At 43.0% G+C, this 18,674-nt stretch overlaps 1 protein-coding gene across 1 annotated transcript in view; it reads right to left on the minus strand.

Annotated features, from left to right (window-relative positions):
* The window catches only part of ptprn2 (protein tyrosine phosphatase receptor type N2), a 620,616-nt gene that overhangs the window by 242,429 nt on the left and 359,513 nt on the right, over positions 1–18,674 (minus strand). The gene's annotated exons all lie outside the window — the stretch shown is intronic.

Here is an 18,674-nt window from a genome sequence, read left to right on the forward strand (position 1 = left end):
GAAAGAAAGAAAGAAAGAAAGAAAGAAAGAAAGAAAGAAAGAAAGAAGAAAGAGAGAGAGAAAGAGAGAGAGAAGAAAAAACGAAAGAAAGAAAGAAAGAAGAAAGAAAGAAAGAAAAAAGAAAGAAAGAAAGAAAGAAAGAGAGAAAGAGAGAGAGAAGAAAGAACAAAAGAAAGAAAGAAAGAAAGAGAGAAAGAGAGAGAGAAGAAAAAACGAAAGAAAGAAAGAAAGAAAGAAGAAAGAAAAAAAGAAAGAAAGAGAGAGAGAAGAAAGAATGAAAGAAAGAAAGAAAGAAAGAAAGAAAGAAGAAAAGAATTCTAAATCCCACCCCTAATCTGCCCATGCCACTTCAATTTCAACCCAGATTGTGCCCACTTTTCAAAGAATCCTTGACCCCTTTCTTCCCAGGAATCATGTCTGTCTCAAAAACGTTCTAGTCATCTTCTGATACTGATAATTCTGGCTCCCACCCCTGATCTGTCCATACGGCTCCGAGATCCACCCTAACCCCGCCCCCACAAAATCTTTCTTCTCGTCTTCTGATATTTAAAGGTCTGGCTCCTACCCCCGATCTGTCCATGTCAATCCAAGATCCACCCAAATTTTGCCCCCTTTTCTGAAAACCCTTGCCCTTTTCTTCCCAGGAACTAAGACAGTCTCAAAAACTTTCTAGTCATCTTTTGATACTGATAATTCTGGCTCCCACCCCTGATCTGTCCATACTGCTCCAAGATCCACCCTAACCCCGCCCCCACAAAATCTTTCTACTTGTCTTCTGATATTTATAGGTCTGGCTCCCACCCCTGATCTGTCCATGTCAATCCAAGATCCACCCAAATTTTGCCCCCTTTTCTGAAAATCCTTGCTCTTTTCTTCCCAGGAACCAGGGCTGTCTCAAAATCTTTCTAGTCATCTTTTGATACTGGTAATTCTGGCTCCCACCCCTGATCTCTCCATACTGCTCCGCGATCCACCCTAACCCCGCCCCCACAAAATCTTTCTTCTTGTCTTCTGATATTTATAGGTCTGGCTCCCACCCCTGATCTGTCCATGTCAATCCAAGATCCACCCAAATTTTGCCCCCTTTTCTGAAAATCCTTGCTCTTTTCTTCCCAGGAACCAGGGCTGTCTCAAAGTCTTTCTAGTGATCTTTTGATACTGATAATTCTGGCTCCCACCCCTGATCTCTCCATACTGCTCCGAGATCAACCCTAACCCCGCCCCCACAAAATCTTCCTTCTAGTTTTCTGATATTTATAGGTCTGGCTCCCACCCCTGATCTGTCCATGTCAATCCAAGATCCACCCAAATTTTGCCCCCTTTTCTGAAAATCCTTGCTCTTTTCTTCCCAGGGACCAGGGCTGTCTCAAAGTCTTTCTAGTGATCTTTTGATACTGATAATTCTGGCTCCCACCCCTGATCTGTCCATACTGCTCCGAGATCAACCCTAACCCCGCCCCCACAAAATCTTCCTTCTCGTTTTCTGATATTTATAGGTCTGGCTCCTACCCCTGATCTGTCCATGTCAATCCAAGATCCACCCAAATTTTGCCCCCTTTTCTGAAAATCCTTGCTCTTTTCTTCCCAGGGACCAGGGCTGTCTCAAAGTCTTTTTAGTGATCTTTTGATACTGATAATTCTGGCTCCCACCCCTGATCTGTCCATACTGCTCTGAGATCCACCCTAACCCCGCCCCCAAAAATATTCCTTCTCGTTTTCTGATATTTATAGGTCTGGCTCCTACCCCTGATCTGTCCATGTCAATCCAAGATCCACCCAAATTTTACCCCCTTTTCTGAAAATCCTTGCTCTTTTCTTCCCAGGAACCAGGGCTGTCTCAAAGTCTTTCAAGTCACCTTCTGATACTGATAATTCTGGCTCCCACCCCTGATCTGTCCATACTGCTCCGAGATCCACCCTAACCCTGCCCCCACAAAATCATTCTTCTCGTCTTCTGATATTTATAGGTCTGGCTCCTACCCCCGATCTGTCCATGTCAATCCAAGATCCACCCAAATTTTGCTCCCTTTTCTCAAAATCCTTGCTCTTTTCTTCCCAGGAACCAGGGCTGTCTCAAAGTCTTTCAAGTCATCTTCTGATACTGATAATTCTGGCTCCCACCCCTGATCTGTCCATACTGCTCCGAGATCAACCCTAACCCAACCCCCACAAAATCTTTCTTCTTGTCTTCTGATATTTATAGGTCTGGCTCCCACCCCTGATCTGTCCATGTCAATCCAAGATCCACCCAAATTTTGCCCCCTTTTCTGAAAATCCTTGCTCTTTTCTTCCCAGGAACCAGGGCTGTCTCAAAGTCTTTCTAGTCATCTTCTGATACTGATAATTCTGGCTCCCACCCCTGATCTGTCCATACTGCTCCGAGATCCACCCTAACCCTGCCCCCACAAAATCATTCTTCTCGTCTTCTGATATTTATAGGTCTGGCTCCCACCCCCTGATCTGTCCATGTCAATCCAAGATCCCCCCAAATTTTGCCCCCTTTTCTGAAAACCCTTGCTCTTTTCTTCCCAGGAACCAGGGCTGTCTCAAAGTCTTTCGTCATCTTCTGATACTGATAATTCTGCCTCCCACCCCTGATCTGTACATACTACTCCATGATTTATCCAAAACCCTTCCCCTCCAAAAAAAACCTTTCTACTCATCCTTTGGGATCCTCCTCTGTTGAGAGTGTGGGAAAATCACACACCCAGGCGGTTACCCCAGATCGCTATACCCATGGTATGCACGTGCAAGTGATGTCATTATGGAAGGGTAATGAGCAAGGAAAGTAATCAGTAGAAATTTTGAGGGACTCTGTGTAAGGTTCATATCAGTGGGAATTGGTACATTGTGTGGTGCCATGAAATTGTCCTAGAGTTCTAGGTTTGCTTTATTAGAAACTTCCACATTTAGAATAATGAAATAAATGAATAAATGGCAAAACCTTGACTCTTCTAGAACAGCCATGACCAGCCCAATGCTTCTGGGGTTTTTTTTTTTGTACGTGTGAAACAAAGGTTTGGGAAATGTATAAATGAAGTCCTTCAAAATTCAATTCGTAGATGAAGGATATGCAAATTAGCGCAAGAAGCAGGATCCTATAATGTTCTCGGAATTCTGCGACAGCCTGTTTAATTAGTATTTTAATTTATCAGAATAATTCCTTACACTTGACAATTTATTCAGTAATCCATATAATTAAGCACGTTTCTACAGTAGAATAATTTGGTCTGTACCCTCGATAGTAACCTCGGGGATTTTCGGAAAGTGTTTTCTATCAACTAAATATAGCCTTTGGCCTCTCGGCTGTGCGCAGGAGTCACAATTCTAGGGATCTTGAAGGAGGTCAAGATGACTGGCTAACACAAAAGTGGCTTCAAAACACTGATACTAGGCACTGCGGGATAATCTCGGCTCTACAGAAATCTAGAGGAAATAAAATATCAGAAGCGCATGATATTCCAGTGCGGAAGCCTATTAAATCATATTCATAAACATACTTAGGTGCTTTATGGTCTTGTAGAACATAAAGGGGCACCAACGCTTGACTACTTAATGGCAGACGCAAATGCCAGTCATGTTAATGGTGCTGATATTCACCTAGTTCTACCTACTGATTTGTGAAATTCTTTACATGTCTGGAAACAGGGGCGGACCAAGCCGACCGGGCGCCCTAGGCAACCCGGTCAGCCAGCTTTCGCGCATGCGCAGTCGAGGGGGGCGGGGTTTGCGACGCGATAGATCATTGCCCCCACCGCATGACAAGCGGCAGGGCAATGACTAAGAGAGCAGACTAGGGGTAGGCAGGAGGGGTTCCTGCCTGGCGCCCCCCAATGGTTGCGCCCTAGGCAGCTGCCTCTTCTGCCTACCCCTAGTTCCGGCCCTGTCTGGAAATTGTTAGAAAAGTAAGTCCCACCCAGTCAATGCAATCTACGTCCCTAAGTGGGGTAGTATCCCCTGTTGCAGAGTACGGGTACGACCATTTTCTGTCAAGGTTTAATAAAAAAAACACACAAATATAAGAGTATTGTAGAAATGATACCTATATTGGCTAACAATAACAATACATTGCAAGCTTTCTGAGCTCTAAGGCCCCTTCATCAGGCATTTTTGTTTTGTTCTGTTAAGGTTTGATATAGTACAGACAGGAAAGAACCATGTTCTAATTTAGTAGGTGCCAAAGCATTGGTTTAGACCAAGAGAGGGATACATTAGCTACAATTAAGTTTAGTGCATTAGACATGAGGAACTGAACACTTAGACACTATGGCAACCTATACTCAACACCTGACCACTGCTATTCCATCGCTAAATGTTCCAACTCCTAATGAACAGCATGCAAGTGAGTATGCTAGTGGGTGCCCATCTTAAACGAGAAGGAAAGGTAAAAACTAAGGGCAGCTTTTCTGTGAGTGCTTATGGCTGTAATTACATTTCTGATAAAGCTGCACTGAGTCCTCTATCAAAAGAAACACAGGATTTCTTGTCTCCTTTTTTGTGAACATGTTCTTCAGTATGAGACTCTCTTTAAGGGCTCCTTCAGGTTTGGGGCACGAGTCTGCTCAGTTCTCTCCTCTTTCCCCCTCCCTTCTCCTGCTCCTCCCTCCAATAAGAACGCATACTTATAGATATAGATTGTAAGCTCTACGGGGCAGGGACCTCCTTCCTCTTGTGTCCTCGACTCTTAACTTATTGCAGCTGTATTTATCTTGTATTTATTTTTATACTTTATATTTATCTATTATTATCTTAATAACCCCCTGTTTGTATTAATGTATTTTACTGTACAGCACTGCGTACATAAGTAGCACTTTATAAATAAAGATATACATACATACATACATACGAACCCCCTTCCTTAGGAATGTGTGATCTGAGCTTCCGAACTGCTATAACTGCAGCAGGAAGCTACCAAGACCAAGCTAAAATGGCAGCTGCAATCTTAAACAATCAGAGAAAGCTTCTAGGGCTGGTTACTCAGGTACGGTAAAGCTTTCTGCAGAATAAATATAGTGTTCTAGGTGACACTAATGTGGTGAATCTATTGGCAGTAAAATGTCAAAATGACTTTCCTTCTCCTTTAAACCCCTTACATGGTAGGAACAAACTGCACCATAATGTGTTCTGTCCGGCACCCAGCACAAATCCAAACAGTGGTTGCTAAACTTTGACACTCTGAAGATGACCAAAAATTTCCAACATGCTAATTCTAGTGATGTGGGGGTCGACAAAAAGTTGAACCACACCTGACCTTAACCCACCCACTCCCAAATGGTGGCCAACCCAACCCAGCAAGAAACATCTATTTATAAACCTATTCCCACCCCACCCCATCTCTGATGTCATAAAGTGGGTTCGGTGGGGCAGTAGTGTATCTATAGAGGCTACAGGAGGCAGAAGTCACTCACAGTAAGGTTGCAGGCAGAAAAGGTGGAGGGAGAGCTCAGCCTAAACCTGCCCGCGACCCAGAAATCCTGTGTGGGTCCCACGGGTTTTGGGCCTACCCACTCATCTACAACTACACTGGTAGGTCTGACGGACACGCACAGCTGTCCTGTCTCCTGGGCCTGCCTGTGCTATTTTCAACACACTCAACAAAATGGAACATTTATACCTAAAAACAGAATGTGAAATGCCAAGACTATAAGAATATTTATACTTTCCTGAAAAATATAACAAGAGTGCGCACTCCTGGATCTAAGATTACATGGCGGCAAGGTGTTCATAAAGGAGCAGAATAGAGGGCAATTTATTAAATCCCATATAAGTGTTTGTATAGAACGCTGCACCCGACTAAATAAAAATAAGTACAAACAACTGTGTGTGCCCAGAGTTTGTGTTTGGGAAATTATTATTTACTGATAAGGAAATGGTTATCAGCCCAGCGGATAATGTTGGCTTTCTATAGGTCATAGACTATATTTATTATAGGAAAGTCATTCATGGTTTGCAAATACCGAAAAGCCATTTATGTTGCAAAATCCCCCTCCCACCCGCAAACAAGTTTCACCACAAACTGTTACACTGGAAGTATGGGCAAAGGCTGCAGTGTTGGTAAAAAGAAAGTTGATTTGCATGTTAATTCATATGTTTGATTCCAGCAAGGGCACTGTCTGTAAAGCTGCCCATACATGGCGATGTCGCCAAGCGAGCAGATCTTCACTCGATATCCCCACCTATGGGTGGGCGATATCCATGATATCGGGGAACCTGTAGGCAAATTCGATTGCTTGGCCCTGGGGCCAAACGATCAAATTCTAACGGCGGCAATGGGGCAGTCGGTTCGGGGACCGCTTCAACGAGCCGATGCGGTCCCTGATCCGACTGAATTTTCAAACCTGGCCGATCGATATCTGGCCAATTTCAGGCCAGATATCGGTTGGCCAGGCCCCTCATTTCTGCCCCTACATGGGCCGATAGGCTGCCGAATCTGTCCAAGGGACCGATATCGGCAGCTAAAATTGGCCCGTGCATGGGGACCTTAAGGCAAGCGCTTGTATGTGCCATTGTGGTCTTCTTCTGTGTATTTCTGTTTCCTCCTAAACTCACATCTACACCCTGCTATCCCACAGCCACAGTCCCTTCCCAGAGGCTATTATCCCCCCACTGCTACTATAGGCACCATCTCTCCCTACTATACCTGCTATCCCACAGCCCCAGTCCCTTCCCAGAGGCTATTATCCCCCCACTGCTACTATAGGCACCATCTCTCCCTACTATACCTGCTATTCCACAGCCCCAGTCCCTTCCCAGAGGCTATTATCCCCCACTGCTACTATAGGCACCATCTCTCCCTACTATACCTGCTATCCCACAGCCCCAGTCCCTTCCCATAGGCTATTATCCCCCCCACTGCTACTATAGGCACCATCTCTCCCTACTATACCTGCTATCCCACAGCCCCAGTCCCTTCCCAGAGGCTATTATCCCCCTCACTGCTACTATAGGCACCATCTCTCCCTACTATACCTGCTATCCCACAGCCCCAGTCCCTTCCCAGAGGCTATTATCCCCCCACTGCTACTATAGGCACCATCTCTCCCTACTATACCTGCTATCCCACAGCCCCATTCCCTTCCCAGAGGCTATTATCCCCCCACTGCTACTATAGGCACCATCTCTCCCTACTATACCTGCTATCCCACAGCCCCAGTCCCTTCCCAGAGGCTATTATCCCCCCACTGCTACTATAGGCACCATCTCTCCCTACTATACCTGCTATCCCACAGCCACAGTCCCTTCCCAGAGGCTATTATCCCCCCACTGCTACTATAGGCACCATCTCTCCCTACTATACCTGCAATCCCACAGCCACAGTCCCTTCCCAGAGGCTATTATCCCCCCACTGCTACTATAGGCACCATCTCTCCCTACTATACCTGCTATCCCACAGCCCCAGTCCCTTCCCAGAGGCTATTATCCCCCCACTGCTACTATAGGCACCATCTCTCCCTACTATACCTGCAATCCCACAGCCACAGTCCCTTCCCAGAGGCTATTATCCCCCCACTGCTACTATAGGCACCATCTCTCCCTACTATACCTGCTATCCCACAGCCCCAGTCCCTTCCCAGAGGCTATTATCCCCCCACTGCTACTATAGGCACCATCTCTCCCTACTATACCTGCAATCCCACAGCCACAGTCCCTTCCCAGAGGCTATTATCCCCCCACTGCTACTATAGGCACCATCTCTCCCTACTATACCTGCTATCCCACAGCCCCAGTCCCTTCCCAGAGGCTATTATCCCCCCACTGCTACTATAGGCACCATCTCTCCCTACTATACCTGCTATCCCACAGCCCCAGTCCCTTCCCAGAGGCTATTATCCCCCCACTGCTACTATAGGCACCATCTCTCCCTACTATACCTGCAATCCCACAGCCACAGTCCCTTCCCAGAGGCTATTATCCCCCCACTGCTACTATAGGCACCATCTCTCCCTACTATACCTGCTATCCCACAGCCCCAGTCCCTTCCCAGAGGCTATTATGCCCCCACTGCTACTATAGGCACCATCTCTCCCTACTATACCTGCTATCCCACAGCCCCAGTCCCTTCCCAGAGGCTATTATGCCCCCACTGCTACTATAGGCACCATCTCTCCCTACTATACCTGCTATCCCACAGCCCCAGTCCCTTCCCAGAGGCTATTATGCCCCCACTGCTACTATAGGCACCATCTCTCCCTACTATACCTGCTATCCCACAGCCCCAGTCCCTTCCCAGAGGCTATTATGCCCCCACTGCTACTATAGGCACCATCTCTCCCTACTATACCTGCTCTCCTACACTTGGCCAGTATGCCCAACCATCAGCATAGGACAAAGAGTTGTCTCTAAAAAAACAAAACAAAACTCACATTATCTTGTTATTATCAGACCTGACTTCTGTCTTCTAGTCTTAATAGCAATATAATTTCTATATAGCCCTTTTACTATAAAACAATTCAATCTGTATAATCCATTTGTTGAATTGCTGTAAACCAATTTTTGCTTTTAAAAGCTAAGGTGCTATTCTAGAATTTTTTTAAAAAAACTATAAAAATGTGTCACGCCAGGACTCGTGTAGCACAATGGCCCGGCCTGTGAGTAAAATGGAGAGATGAGAAGAGCAGAACTGAATTACCCTTAGTTCTTATAGCAGAAACCTTACTCTTTGGCTTTTGTATTAAACTCATTTTTTGAAAAGCTTATTCATACTCATTATAAAGTGGAGATCTGCTATACTTTAAAAACATAATTCCTTTTATTACACAAGCTCTTGTTTATGTACTGTGCCTGTGTGCTTTTAATCATTTGGGAACATCAGGGCTGGCTTCTGTATGCTATATAGTAATAATAATGCTCTTGCCATTCAGGTTGGACCGTAGAAGCAACAATCACCCAGTAGCAAACGCACGTGCGGCGGCGCACATCTCCCATAGCATCCGTTTGATTGTAATAACTTTAGACGATGGCGGTGACCTTCACATAAGTGTTCTTTTACTCTAATGCAGAGCTTTTTGGGACATGTAGTGAAGAGAAGGTCAAGACTGATGCATATCAACATTTAGGTGCTGTGTGACTCTATTCTCCCATAATTCCATGCAGTCTCTCTGTGCTGCATCTGCAATACATACAATTAATATGCCCCCAGAGGGGCCAGAACAAGGGGAGTGATGAGGGCATTACAAGAAGTGGTGGGGGCATAATGGAGCATTATAAGGGCATGCTATTTAGCAAGGCCAAACATCAACTGATTTGGTTTGCAGGAGGTAGAACTCTGTGCCCTGGTCAGTCTTTCCCAGGGTCGGACTGGGGGGTGAAGGGCCCACGCCCATAGCCCCCCCCGAAGGGGCCCCCATAACCCCCCTCGCAGGGCCCCCCACCCGACGTCCTCCCCCGAGCATGTAAAATGAACGCGTCAGGGCAGGAACTGTCGGGCAGGGGGAGCGACGCAAGGATCAGGTATGGGCTGCCGGGGCCCACTGGGATTTTTTTTTGCCCAGTTCGACCCTAGTCTTTCCCCTCAGGGCTACCCACAATCCAGTGGAGTAACTACCATATAGCAAAGCATCCAACCATGGAGGATCCTGGGTGACAGGCGGCCCAGACCACAGGGTCTGCCATATGGTAGTCCCCTTCTTCAGCCCCTTCTGCTGCTTTAAACTTGTTACCCACCACAAACAAGTGAGCAGGTAGCCAAGCAGGTAGAGGGGTGTGTGTGACAAGGGACTAAGCACCTCAGTCCCCCCTGAAGATTTTTTTGTGGGGGGCTGCCGTTATGTCCCTAATCCTAATAATAAGCTTTATAAATGCTTACCATCAGTGGTAGCACCAAGTAAGCTGTAACTGACATAAAATCTGGTTGCTAGGGTCAGTGACTCCCCTTATGGCGGCCATACACGCTAAGATCCGCTCACTTGGTGAGGTCCCCAAGCAAGCAGATCTTCTCCCGATATCCCCACCTATGGGTGGGCGAAATTTGGGCATGGGGCCAGACAATGGAATTAGAACGACAGGTATAGGTGTCCAACGGTTCGGGGACCACATCGGCCAATCCGACTAAAAATCAAACCTGCCTGATTGATATCTAGGCCGATTTCAGGCCAGATATTGATCGGGCAGGCCCGCTGTTAGTGCCCATACACGGGCCGATAAGCTGCTGAATCAGTCTAAGGGACCGATATCGACAGCTAGAATCAGCCTGTGTATGGCCACCTATAGAGTTGAACATGATTAGGCCATTGTTAAACTGTCACCCTAGAGTAGTGCTCCAAAAGTGTGCAAAAAAACAGATAATTAGCGTTGCCCATAGACCTTAAGCTGACTGGTATTCAGCCTGGGCCGCCTTATCTACTGCAATGGGACCCCACAGACTGGGAACCCCCAATCTAGGTCTACACCTCCCAAAGGTCTTCATTTAAATAGGACAGCCCCAAGTTGCACACTCAGAAGTGTTTGCTTACCAGACAACCTGCGAATCATATCTAAATGTTAATATTCAGATACTGGGAGGTATGTAGGTCGCACCATCATTTCATTGAAAAGTCTCTATAATATAAAGCTATATTCCCCTTTCATACACAACTCCAGCAAGTAAGAAGGGGTGATGAATTCTGTGGAGCAATTATCTCCTTTATTCAGAACAATGAAGCCTTTTCTCTAATTATAAACAAAAGCTGAAAAAAAAAAAATATAAAATATATACCTTGACAATAATAATAGCTCCTCATTAATTCTGCCTAGTTAGGGAAATTACTCGCAATATATTTCACCTTTAAAGTATAGCCCTCTGTTTGCCTTGCCTGACATTAGCCCTGTATTGTTCCACTTATTGTCGGGTCCTTCTCTCGGAGCCGAGCCCTCGCTGTTTCACCGTGAATGTAATTTCATGTCAATTATCAACAATTCCTGCTCGGGAAGTAATAAATGTATGTAGAGAAAAGCACAGCCGTAATGAATATACTCTGATACTTTGAAAACCCCCATCCACTAGAATCAATGCTAAAAATGTATCTTCGTGCTAATTTGAGAAAGGAGCAAACACTTGAATAAAACGCACTTAAGTAAATAGTGCTCTGAAACGTCTAAATAACAAAAAATAAAAAATCCTTTTACCCCCCTCTAAACTAAAATATGTATTCCAACTGTTCAAAGCGATGCCGTTTCTTTGGTGTGGAACACAATGTACTTTCGAGTGGCCGGCTTTAGAGCCAGTTTGCCTATTTAGTTATAAGAAATGTTGCCTTTATTTTTTCCCATTATTCCGAGCCCCTCCTTAACCCTTGCACTGCCTCCTTCAAAGCGTGTTCTCCTCTGTATTGTGCTGCTTACATACAATTGCTGGTTTTCCATAGATTTTAGCAGTTGCCTAGCAGGGTACAATGCATCTAAAAAAGCCCGATCTGTTTATACAGATGGCATCGGCGTTATTCTTTGATTGTCACAATCCTCTGATGTCTGAAGGTAAACACCGGCCACTGGGACTGACACCAGCAACAAATACGAGCTTTAGCCATATATAATCAGGTACAGATATAAAGAGCTTCTGAAGCTAGAAATTGACCAAAAAAAAAAAACAAAATTATATGTATGTATATATATATATATATATATCAATGGATCATATATAAATGATCCATTCCCTTTAAAGAAAGTATTAATCTCACCCCGCCCCCAACTAAAGACTATATATATGATTAATGATCCTATCTCTTTAAAGAGAAAATTAATCCCGCTCACCCTGAGTAATAAAAAAATATATATTAACAATCCTATCCATTTAAAGAAAGCATTAATCTCACCCCACCCCAACTAAAGACTATATATATATTCATGATCCTCTCTCTTTAAAGAGAGAATTAATCCCACCCCACCCAAGTAAAAAAATATATATATTAACAATCCTATCCCTTTAAAGAAAGAATTAATCTCACCCCACCCTCAACTAAAGACTATATTAATGATCCTATCTCTTTAGAGAGAGAATTAATCCCATCCCACCCGAGTAAAAATTATATATATTAACGATCCTTTCCCTTTAAAGAAAGAATTAATCTCACCCCGCCCACAACTAAATACTATATATATATTAATGATCCTATCTCTTTAAAGAGAGAATTAATCTAAATCCACCCTGAGTAAAAAAAAATATATATTAACAATCCTATCCCTTTAAAGAAAGAATTAATCTCACCCCACCCTCAACTAAAGACTATATATATTAATGATCCTATCTCTTTAGAGAGAGAATTAATCCCATCCCACCCGAGTAAAAATATATATATATTAACAATCCTATCCCTTTAAAGAAAGAATTAATCTCACCCCAACCCCAACTAAATACTATATATATTTATTAATAATCCTATCTTTTAAAGAGAGAATTAATCCCACCCCACCCAAGTAAAAAAATATATATATATTAAGGATCCTATCCCTTTAAAGAAAGAATTAATCTCACCCCAACTAAATACTATATATATATATATTAATGATCCAAACCTTTAAAGAGAGAATTAATCTAACCCCACCCGAGTAAGAAAATATATATATATATATATATATACATATATATATTATATTATATTATTATATTATTAGATTAAAGTGTTTTCTGGCAGCACTGTAGTTGTAGACAGGGAATTTACCATATGCTCAGTCTCATTGGACCTCACTTGCTGGAGGGTGTGGTCAGTGCTGGAGAACCTGAGGTGGAGGTAGGCCTCAGTAGGAGGAGTCAGTGTTAGGAAATATATGTAATAGCTTACTGTAGGATTGAGATGGATGAGGGTAGTTAGTAAAGCAGCCATAGGCTCCAACTAGTAGGGTTAGTACCATGCAACACTGCCAGCATAGGGTTTGAAGGAGCTAGACATCACTGTCATTTTAACTGATCGCTAGGCAAAATAACAAGCAAAAGAGTGGCCATTTGCTCCTAGCGCATTATACAGGTTAAATAGAGACTACTAAGAGCCAGAATGCATGTGTATAATTCAGCGGTTCCTGATTACAATCACACTTTGCAGTCACATTAGTGACCAACGGTCTATGGCACATTAGCGTGAACTAAGGGACTACAGGCAACATATTCATTTCATTTCACAGGCAGAAGAGTGGCTACTAACACCCCATGTATATATATAGGCATAAAGTTGCAATGTCTCCTCCTTGGCAGCTCACACAACTGACCATAATCCTCTTACCTTGTATGAGACTAAGGGGCTGATTTACTAAGACACGATTTCGAATCCGAATTGGAAAAATTCAGATTGGAAACGAACATTTTGCGACTTTTTCGGTAATTTTGTGATTTTTTCGTATTTTTTGCGATTTTTTTCAGCGTCTTTACGATTTTTGCAAAAAAACGCGAGTTTTTCGTAGCCATTACGAAAGTTGCGCAAAGTCGCGATTTTTTCGTAGCGTTAACACTTGCGTGCAAAGTCGCGCCTTTTTCGTAGCGTTAAAACTTAAAAGGCGCGACGTTTCGCGCAAGTTTTAACGCTACGAAAAAATCGCGACTTTGCGCAACTTTCGTAATGGCTACGAAAAACAAGCGTTTTTTCGCAAAAATCGTAAAGACGCCGAAAAAAATACGAAAAAATCGCAAAATTACCGATCATTACGAAAAAAACGCAATCGGACGCATTCGGCCCGTTCGTGGGTTAGTAAATGTGCCCCTAAATGTGTGATGTCACTGGCAAACTCTGAATGCAATGATGTCACTGGTCCCCAGTGAGGGAAAGGGGAGGGAATGTGAGCTTTACCAATTTTGACCTTTTTCTCCCAGGTAATGAAAGGCAAAGGGTGACTTCAGTTGAGATAATAATAATGGCAGCACATTTTAAGGTGCGAGGTACCATAATATGGTTGTCATGGAGACATATCCCACGGAATTAAATCAGCCCTGCTTTAAAGACCAGTCAACCGCATGATTGCTTGTAGGATTTACAAGAAGCAACTCTAAAGCTGTCAACACTTTTAGTTTTGATATTTAGAATGCCCTTTTTAGTGGGCAAGTCTTAGAATGTAAACACTGGCCAATGAGACAGACTCCATATATAACAGGCTGACAGCCATCAAGCAGCCAAATGCTGCTGTTGTTATATTATATTATATATATATAGCTCTACAAAGCTAAACACACAGCCAACACAGACTGCCGGCAGTCGTACAAGCTATAGAAGCACATTTGCTGACTTTCAACCAATGATTGATGTGCTGTGACAGCTCTTACATATAATTTAACCCATCCCATTAGGTTTCTGATGCGTGTGGCCAAAAACATGAATTATTGAAGGAACATTAAGCAGATGCCCATTCACAAATGGAAAAGATGCCTCATCAACGCACGACATCTGAAGAACGAAGACCAGAAACCCTACATTTATCTTCTATCTGGTGCCTTAAAAGACCCTGATAACCCAGTCCTGCCAGAAATGAACTAAATTAGCAGAATGTTCACAGCAGAATGTTCACCCAAAAATGCATTTTATTGTGTCATGCTATCTCCAAAATGGAAAAAAAGCCTCATCAGTTCGTAGCTTCTGAAGGCCTCAATGGTCAACTTCCTAGAAACCCTACTTATAGCTTTTACCTGGCACCCCACAACATCCCAATAACTCAATTCTGCAAGAAATGGACTGAAGAACTTGCTGCATCACCCATCTGTAGAATGTCCATAGAGACCCCATCTCCCTAGAGAGCCATGATCAGCAATCTGCACTACTAGGGCAAGAGTTTCCATTTTATAAATAGATTCAAATTTTTTTTTTTATCCAGTTTCCAGACTCTTGGAACCCAACACAGTCTATATATACAAAATGAGATAGGACTTACACCTAGCTCATGGATCTCAGTTGCCCTTAGTTTTATATAATGGGAAAGCATAACAAACCCTACTATCAAAAACATTAACCTCATCAGTTCGTAGCTTCTGAAGGCCTCAATGTTCAACTTCCTAGAAACCCTACTTATAGCTTTTACCTGGCACCCACCAACATCCCAATAACTCAAGTCTGCAAAAAATGGACTGAAGAACTTGCTGCATCACCCATCTGTAGAATGTCCATAGAGACCCCATCTCCTAAAAGAGCCATGATCAGCAATCTGCACTACTAGGGCAAGAGTTTCCATTTCATACATAGGTTTGAGTTTTTTCTTTATCCAGTTTCCAGACTCTTGGAACCCAACACAGTCTTTATAGAACTGTTCTACACTTGTTAAACGCAACTGCCCAGAACAAAATGAGATAGGACTCAAGGTGGCCATACACGTTAAGATCTGTTCCCTTGGCAAGGTCGCCAAGCGAATGAATCTTCTCCCGATATCCCCACCTACGGGTGGGCGATATCGGGCGAATTTAGGCTAATTCGGCCCTGGGGCCAAACGATCGAATTATAATGACAGTAATGGGCACAGTAGGTTCAGGGACCGCATCAACAAGCTGATGCGGTCACCGATCTGACTAAATTTTTTAACCTGCCTGATCGATTTCAGGCCAGATGACGGTCAGACAGGCCCATCGTTGCTGCCCCTACACAAGCCGATAAGCTGCCGAATTAGTCTAAGGGACCGTTATCGGCAGCTACAATCGGCCCGTGTATGGCCACCTTTATACCTAGCTCATGACTCATCGCGTCTCATTTGCCCTTAGTTTTATATAATGGGAAAGCATAACTAACCCTACTAACAAAAACATTAACCTTTATACTAAGGAACTAAAACATTTTCCTAAAGATTTGACAATTAAGAGTTATAATCACCCGCATGTGTGAACTGCAATGAATGAGTCCAAAATGTATAATGTTATTCAAAGCATCACTGATTTAACGAAATGAACAGTTTTTGATATTAACTAGGGTTATTTCAAACAAAAAAGTGCTGCTAATTTCTTTTGTTGGGCAATAAGTATGATTACATTTACTTAAGATAAGCGCCAAACCTGTCACTAATTCAGCCGCATAGATTCCTGATATCTGCCATGCTGTTAAATGGCTTTTTTCAAGTCATAAAGAAATAAGACCAGGTGTAAGAGTAAAATAAGCAGATAAAAACTAAATCTCCTTTCACTTGTACAATAAACCCACGTGCAATCCATGTTGAGAACATAAGAAGCTTTTCTTCAGCTGAACAGGCACAAAAAAAAACCTGCATGCAAAGTATCTAAAGAAAAAAAAATCATGTTAAGGATCTTGAATGCTTTTCCTTTGGTTCTGAAAAGTGAAATTAGTCCCACTATGAGCAGATGGGTAGGTGTAAGATTTGCAATGGGCAAATGGGTGGCAAACTGAAACTGAACCCCATTGAAACCATCTAGGTATGTTTGGCCTTTGCCACGAGATGCTAAGCAATTCTCTGACATTATGCAATGGAACGTTCTGCTTGGTCAAACTGATAGGTGGGTAGAGATGAGCAAATTTTTTCACCAGGCATGAATTCGTGGCGAATTTCCGCATTGCGCCAGTGGTGAATTGTTTAGAGAAACTTCTTTTGTTGCGTGTCAAAAAAAGGCACGGTCGCGTTGATTCGGGAGTATTCGCATCAAAATTGGGCGCGGCCGCTTCAAAAAAGTGAGGGCGAAAAAAAAATAGACGCGGGTGACAGAAAATAGACACAGATGACAAAAAAGACACTGGTGACAAAAAAAAATAACTTGACAAATGAATTTTTCGCCGTTTCATGAATTTTCTTGCCTGCCGTTTTGCGAATTTTATGGCGAAGCGAAACGGGACAGATTCGCTCATCACCATAGGTCGGTAATCGTTCACACAAACTAGTCATTAACCATCCCGGATACCATTTGGAAAGTCAAAATCTGATTGGCCAAATACATTGGCAGACAATGGAGTAATATTTAGTCATGTCTTCTCCCAGATGAGAGGAAGGTCCCTAAATTATGTTATAATATGAAATAACATGGCAGTCTTGGATGATATAAGCAGGACCATAGCATATGATAACAATAATGCAATAATTAAAGATGTTTTCAATTGGAGCATGGGTCCTTCTAAATTGTTATCCCGTAATGACGGAGCACCTACAATGATCCAAGACCAGTTCAGAGAACTTGCAAACAGCCCATTCCTCCACACACACTAGGGACTGGGATTAGGCGAGAAGGACATCTGATAGTCCCCACCTAGTCCCCAGTGCAGCTACTGTCTATGTGACATGCAGCCTCCAAAAAAATTGCTGCCCTAGGCTTTTGGGGCCTACCCACAAATCGAGCATTGGCAGTCAGTATGGAGTTCTGTTTCCTTATAAAGGCACAAGGCTGCTACTTAGTTAACTCTGGTCTGGAATAAGACTCAGTTTGACTTAGAGTCAGAGGTCTCCCTACTTATAAGCTTGAACACAAGCCCCAAGAATATCGAGGGCACTTTGTATATTCGCCCTGAGTTTGTTAGGGGTTCCTGCAGTAGAACTAGTTTCCTTAATAAAAAGGTTAATTGGCTCCAGATGAAACTGACCCTTTGTGTGATATTAGATTGTAAGCTCCACTGGGGCTTTGGCAAAGCGCAATACAGTATGTCTGCACTATATGAATAAAGCACAATAAGAAGCATTAGGTGCATAATTTCAGCCCTAAAACAAATATAACAGTTCCAAATAAAATAGTAGAATAGTGAGGCCAACAGCCAAAACACACAGTGAGCACACCCGCCACTGGGTGTATTTGGAATATATGAACAGTTCAAATGGAAGCCAACAAGGTTTCAGTTTTAATCTTCAGAAAACACTGTCATTATAATGTCATTTTTTATTAAATGCTCTGCATCATTATTATTATTATTAATATTATTATTAATATTAGCCTGAGCAATCAAAGGCTACACTAAACCACTATGTAATAATTCAAAGGGGTAAATGTATGCATAGCGTTATACCATATGCTTCTACTGGTGTCCAATTCGACAATCAAAACTGCATTAAAGCGCTATCTCCAGGAAGGGTCCTTGCACCAAATTGGTGTCAAAAACAATCATCACCTAATCCTCGAATCCCCATATAACCTGTCAAGCGTTTCCATTATAGGAGCATTAAAATCCAACTCAAATAGTTTGATTGCTTTTCCAATGGAATAATTCTGTCTGTTCATACGGAATAAGAGATGGCTGAACCTTTAACCCAGGCAATCTGTTAAAAATATAGCTTTCATATTGGAACGACTTAGGCAATCCTGGTTGGAGATGAGACATCAAGGTGAATGGTTAATGCCTGGAGTAGTAATTTGATTGGGAAAATATATGGGAATTGTGATATCGGAACATCTCACACACTTCAGTAGTTACTATTGGAGCAGAGAAAAGTAACAGGGAGAAGAGTAAAGGTTGTGATTTGGGAGACACATTGAGATCCTTTGGGAAATGGGGGTTTGTAGATCAGTAGCGTCTACTGTGTTCAACGTCAGAGCTTTTTGTTTGACAGTATCATCAGCTTACTGCTTTAGTCCAGTTGGCATTTGCTTTTGGTTTCCCAAAGTGGCACTTTTTACAGAGGCCATGGATATCTGACTCCCCTTTAGTGATTTCAAGACTGTTGGCAGTCATCATGGGGCCCTGTACTACTATATAAGTAATATTTAGGCCACTGGTCACCGGGATTCGGTTCGGGATTCGGTTCGGGATTCGGTTCGGGATTCGGCCAAGATTCTGCCTTTTTTGGCAGGGTTTGGATTCGCCGAATCC

Source organism: Xenopus tropicalis, chromosome 6, assembly GCF_000004195.4.
Source record: "Xenopus tropicalis strain Nigerian chromosome 6, UCB_Xtro_10.0, whole genome shotgun sequence".
NCBI lineage: Eukaryota > Metazoa > Chordata > Amphibia > Anura > Pipidae > Xenopus > Xenopus tropicalis.